General features: G+C 59.6%; 1 non-coding gene across 1 annotated transcript; it reads left to right on the forward strand.

The window, feature by feature from the left end:
* Positions 1 to 3,554: 3,554 nt before the first annotated feature.
* Positions 3,555 to 5,369, forward strand: LOC142795672 (small subunit ribosomal RNA). Its single transcript, XR_012893212.1, has one exon. It is a non-coding gene; the product is annotated as a small subunit ribosomal RNA (ribosomal RNA).
* Positions 5,370 to 6,382: the final 1,013 nt, after the last annotated feature.

A 6,382-nucleotide genomic window follows, 5' to 3' on the forward strand; every position in this document is an offset into this window, starting at 1 on the left:
TGCTGGTCGAGCTCGGGTAACCCAGGTCGCAATGGGAGCCGCGCACGAAAGCGGCGTCGCGAGACGCGTTCGCGGTCGCTAGTCGCACGAGCTCGGCAACCGCGTCAGCCGGCGCGGAGTTCGGGATGCCGACGGCTAAGTGGGTACCGCTGCTCGGATGTTCGCCGTTTTTGGCCGAGTGAGTGCTGGCACTCCGGCGAAGCGAAACGGGGCCGATTCGGGCACGATATCGGCGTATTTCGACGTGCTCGCCGGCGACCGTCGCACGAGTACGGCAAAGCGCGTCTGCCGGGGCGAGGTTTGCGATGCCGACGAAAAAGTGGGAAGCGCCGCTCGGATCTTCGCCGTTTTTGCAGGAGTGAGTGGCGGCCCTCCTGCGAGACCAAGAAGCATCGACTCGCGCACGATATCGGTGTCTTTCGACGTGCCCGCCGGCCACCGCCGCACGAGTACGGCAAACCGCGTATGCCGGGGCGGGGTTGGCGACGCCGACGCAAAAGTGGGAACCGCCACTAGGATGTTCGCCGTTTTTGGCAGAGTGAGTGCTGGCACACCGGCGACGCGAAAGAGCGCGAAAGCGCCCACGAAAGTGGCGTATTTGGACGTGCTTGACGGCGACCGCTGCAGGAGTACGAAAAACCACGTCAGCCGGGGCGAGCGACCCACGGCGGTCTGGGTGCTTATCGCTGCTATTATAGGGGCACCCCGGCAGACGCAGAAAAAAAAAATTTTTTTTCGACCTTCTTTTTTGCTGGTCGAGCTCGGGTAACCCAGGTCGCAATGGGAGCCGCGCACGAAAGCGGCGTCGCGAGACGCGTTCGCGGTCGCTAGTCGCACGAGCTCGGCAACCGCGTCAGCCGGCGCGGAGTTCGGGATGCCGACGGCTAAGTGGGTACCGCTGCTCGGATGTTCGCCGTTTTTGGCCGAGTGAGTGCTGGCACTCCGGCGAAGCGAAACGGGGCCGATTCGGGCACGATATCGGCGTATTTCGACGTGCTCGCCGGCGACCGTCGCACGAGTACGGCAAAGCGCGTCTGCCGGGGCGAGGTTTGCGATGCCGACGAAAAAGTGGGAAGCGCCGCTCGGATCTTCGCCGTTTTTGCAGGAGTGAGTGGCGGCCCTCCTGCGAGACCAAGAAGCATCGACTCGCGCACGATATCGGTGTCTTTCGACGTGCCCGCCGGCCACCGCCGCACGAGTACGGCAAACCGCGTATGCCGGGGCGGGGTTGGCGACGCCGACGCAAAAGTGGGAACCGCCACTAGGATGTTCGCCGTTTTTGGCAGAGTGAGTGCTGGCACTCCGGCGAAGCGAAAGAGCGCGAATGCGCCCACGAAAGTGGCGTGTTTGGACGTGCTTGACGACGACCACCGCAGGAAAACGAAAAACCACGTCAGCCGGGGCGAGCGACCCATGGCGGTCTGGGTGCTTATCGCTGCTATTATAGGGGCACCCCGGCAGACGCAAAAAAAAAAAAAATTTTTTTTCGACATTCTTTCTTGCTCGTCGACCTCGGGTGACCCAGGTCGCAGTGGGAGCCGCGCACGAAAGCGGCGTCGCGAGACGGCTTCGCGGTCGCTAGTCGCACGAGCTCGGCAACCGCGTCTGCCGGGGCGGAGTTCGGGACGCCGACGGCTAAGTGGGAACCGCCGCTCGGATGTTCGCCGTTTGTGGCCGAGTGAGTGCTGGCACTCCGGCGAAGCCAAACGGGGCCGATTCCGGCACGATATCGGCGTCTTTCTACGTGCTCGCCGGCGACCGTCGCACGAGTACGGCAAAGTGCGTCTGCCGGGGCGGGGTTTGCGACGCGTACGCAATAGTGAGAACCGTCGCTCGGATGTTCGTCGTCTTTCGCCGAGCCAGTGCTGGCACTCCGGCGAAGCCGAACGGAGCCGATTCGGGCACGATATCGGCGTCTTTCCACGTGCTCGCCGGCGACCGTCGCACGAGTACGGTAAACCGCGTCAGCCGGGGCGGAGTTCGGGACGCCGATGCGAAAGTGGGAAGCGCCGCTCGGATCTTCGCCGTTTTTGGAGGAGTCAGTGGCGGCACTCCGGTGAAGCCAAGGTGCGCCAATTCGCGCACGATATCGGCGTCTTTCGACGTGCCCGCCGGCCACCGTCGCACGAGTACGGCAAACCTCGTCTGCCGGGGCGGGGTTTGCGACGCCGACGCAAAAGTGGGAACCGCCGCTCGGATGTTCGCCGTTTTTGGCAGAGTGAGTGCTGGCACTCCGCGCGAAGCGAAAGAGCGTGAATGCGCCCACGAAAGTAGCGTATTTGGACGTGCTTGACGGCGACCGCCGCAGGAGTACGAAAAACCACGTCAGCCGGGGCGAGCGACCCACGGCGGTCTGGGTGCTTATCGCTGCTATTATAGGGGCACCCCGGCAGACGCAGAAAGAAAAAAAAAAAAAAAATGGGGACATGGCGTGCGTCACCGTGCGGCTTCGCAGCGTTGCCGAAGTCGCCGAGCCCTTCGACTGAGCCGAACGGCGGACAGGGAACGTTGGTCGGCCGTTCTAACCTGTCGGTGCCACGCCGAGACGTCGTTAAGGAAAACCGCGTCGTGGGCCTCTACGACGCCGTCGAGTCGTTGTACGTTTGGTGTCCAGCGTGTCGGCGGCGAGTAGCGGACACGTCGTTCACGACTTCGGTCTTTCGCAGTCGACGCGAACTTGCGGAGAGTCGTGGTGCCTCACGTTTTCGGCAGAAACCGCGGCGGAATTTTCCCGTGCGTGCGCGCACGACCTCGGTGCTGTGCCGTCAGCGTAGTGTTGCACAAACTCGTGGCCTACCCAAGGTGCGGTACGTTTGCGGCCGTATCCTCGGTGGGAATTTCGTGAGTAGGGTCGCAAATTCTACGACCTCGGCGGGTTTGAGAGCGACGTAGACTTGTGGCACGCTCAACGTGCCACACGTTTCGGGGCACACCCGCGGTGAAATTTTCTCGAGTACGCTCGTATTAGTGCCCAAGGAGGTCTGGGTACTTATCGCTGCTATTATGTGGGGGTTCTCGTGAGCGGCGTACGCGAAAGCGACCGGGTGTCTGATATGCGGCGGGCTTCGGCCTCGTCAAGCGTGTCCTCGGGTCTGCTCCAGGGGAATCCACGGCAGTCGTCTGCAGCCTCATCCGCTTGATGCGTTAGGGGCTGGTTGTCGGACGGTGCCGTTTTACCACGATATCGAGGTGTGTTCCGTGTCGTCCTCGGGCGATTCAGATGCGAAAGCGCCGAAGACGCGGGCGTGACCCGTCGTCTGGCGGCTTTGCAGTCTCGGCTCCGTTGCTAGTTCCGGCCGGTCCACCGACAGTGCAGCGGGCTTGGGCAACCCGCACGGCGCGACCGAGTCGATGCAACGAAAAAGAGCGAGCATGAACGTGCTTCTTGCCGCACGGCTCCCACTCGTCTTTCGGGAAGGTTGTGCCGTAGCGAGCTCGAACGCCGTCATCTCGGAGTGCAAAATAAGCGTGTTGGGGCGCCTGAAGGTGGCCTCCGCCGCACACAGACTGCGTCCGGCCCGCCGAAGGCGAGGACGGACGCGCAGTCGAACGATTACCTGGTTGATCCTGCCAGTAATCATATGCTTGTCTCAAAGATTAAGCCATGCATGTCTAAGTACATGCCGAAATAAGGCGAAACCGCGAATGGCTCATTAAATCAGTTATGGTTCCTTAGATCGTTTCTTCCTACTTGGATAACTGTGGCAATTCTAGAGCTAATACATGCAGTGAGCCTGGAGCCCTTTGGGTAACGGGTGCTTTTATTAGACCAAGATCGATCGGGTTTCGGCCCGTATTGTGTGGTGACTCTGGATAACTTTGTGCTGATCGCATGGCCACGAGCCGGCGACGTTTCTTTCAAGTGTCTGCCTTATCAACTTTCGATGGTAGGTTACTTGCTTACCATGGTTGTTACGGGTAACGGAGAATCAGGGTTCGATTCCGGAGAGGGAGCCTGAGAAACGGCTACCACATCCAAGGAAGGCAGCAGGCGCGCAAATTACCCACTCCCGGCACGGGGAGGTAGTGACGAAAAATAACAATACGGGACTCTTTTGAGGCCCCGTAATTGAAATGAGTACACTCTAAATCCTTTAACGAGGATCAATTGGAGGGCAAGTCTGGTGCCAGCAGCCGCGGTAATTCCAGCTCCAATAGCGTATACTAAAGCTGCTGCGGTTAAAAAGCTCGTAGTTGGATCTCAGTTCCAGACGAGTAGTGCATCTACCCGATGCGACGGCTCGGACTGAACATCATGCCGGTTCTTTCTTGGTGCACTTCATTGTGTGCCTCGAGATGGCCGGTGCTTTTACTTTGAAAAAATTAGAGTGCTCAACGCAGGCGAGTCGCCTGAATAAACTTGCATGGAATAATAGAACAAGACCTCGTTTCTGTTCTGTTGGTTTTTGGAATACGAGGTAATGATTAAGAGGGACGGACGGGGGCATTCGTATTGCGGCGCTAGAGGTGAAATTCTTGGACCGTCGCAAGACGAACTACTGCGAAAGCATTTGCCAAGAATGTTTTCATTGATCAAGAACGAAAGTCAGAGGTTCGAAGGCGATCAGATACCGCCCTAGTTCTGACCATAAACGATGCCAACCAGCGATCCGCCTGAGTTACTCAAATGACTCGGCGGGCAGCTTCCGGGAAACCAAAGTATTTGGGTTCCGGGGGAAGTATGGTTGCAAAGCTGAAACTTAAAGGAATTGACGGAAGGGCACCACCAGGAGTGGAGCCTGCGGCTTAATTTGACTCAACACGGGAAAACTTACCCGGCCCGGACACTGGGAGGATTGACAGATTGAGAGCTCTTTCTTGATTCGGTGGATGGTGGTGCATGGCCGTTCTTAGTTGGTGGAGCGATTTGTCTGGTTAATTCCGATAACGAACGAGACTCTAGCCTATTAAATAGGTGCGGGGTTCCCAGCACCTTACAACCTTCTTAGAGGGACAAGCGGCTCCTAGCCGCACGAAACAGAGCAATAACAGGTCTGTGATGCCCTTAGATGTCCGGGGCCGCACGCGCGCTACACTGAAGGAAGCAGCGTGTCTTTATCCCTGTCTGAAAAGACTGGGTAACCCGTGGAACTTCTTTCGTGATTGGGATAGGGGCTTGCAATTGTTCCCCTTGAACGAGGAATTCCCAGTAAGCGCGAGTCATAAGCTCGCGTTGATTACGTCCCTGCCCTTTGTACACACCGCCCGTCGCTACTACCGATTGAATGATTTAGTGAGGTCTTCGGACCGATGTCCGGCGCGGCCTTTCGGTTGCGCCGGTCTGTTGGAAAGATGACCAAACTTGATCATTTAGAGGAAGTAAAAGTCGTAACAAGGTTTCCGTAGGTGAACCTGCGGAAGGATCATTAACGGATTGTGAAGGGTGAGCGCCTCAGCTGCGTCTGCGCCCGACACTTTCTGCCGCTGACCCCGTTTGGACGCGGGGTCGGCTTTTCCCCACGGGGCTGCCTGAATGTGGAGCGGCACCCCGTGACAAATTGTTGCGCCCAGCGGACGCCAACACCGCGACCTTGGACGGTCGGCCAGGTGGCGGACGCGGGTACAAACGGCGCAACGCACTCATAGGTCGGCTTTCGACCCGCCACTGCACCGTGGCTCGAAGCGCTCGAAATGCGCGACCCGACCGCTGCGGGACCGCCTAGTACTGTAAACAGGAGCGGCGGAGCGCGAACGGCGAGTCGTGGTTACGTCGGTAGAAGGCGAGGCTGCGCGTTCCCGAAACGCCAGCCGAGTGCCCTCCCGACCGTTCGAGCGTGCAAGAACGAGACCCGACAATCGCGCGGCGACTGCCAAGTACGAGAGGAACGGCACAAGCGTCGGCGGTCGGTCAAGGAACTGGCGATGTGACGGGTCCGCTGTGCACCAGTGCATACCGTCCCGCCGTCCGCGGCAAGCGCCTCCGCGTCCTCGGGTGACGGAGGCTGCCGGTCGGTTCTTGCAGGCGAGGGATCTCGCTGGCACCGGTTCGCGTTGACGCGCGGCCGGTCATGGCACGGCGATGCGACGGCCGAGGTGCGCAGTACTCGATGGAGGAACCGCACGCTCCGATGACCGTCCCGCCCTCCGCGGCGTATGCGTACCGACCGTAATGGTTGCAGCAGCGCCGGCCGGCTTTTGAATTCGCCACACGAAACACGGTGCGAGATCGCGGTTAGGGGAGCGTCGACGTTGCCAGGCGTTTTGCTTGCTGCCGAGGGAAAGGCGGCACGGCCACGTCGCGCTCGTCGCGATTAGCGGGTCTGCGCGCTTTGGGAAGGTGCCGCAACGACTTGCCGAAAGAGGAAGCACGGAAGAACGAGGGACTTGGACGTCCCGACAATTGAACGCACTTGCGGCCAGGCCCTTGCTGGCTTCGTTCTTC

Source organism: Rhipicephalus microplus, unplaced genomic scaffold, assembly GCF_043290135.1.
Source record: "Rhipicephalus microplus isolate Deutch F79 unplaced genomic scaffold, USDA_Rmic scaffold_798, whole genome shotgun sequence".
Lineage (NCBI taxonomy): Eukaryota > Metazoa > Arthropoda > Arachnida > Ixodida > Ixodidae > Rhipicephalus > Rhipicephalus microplus.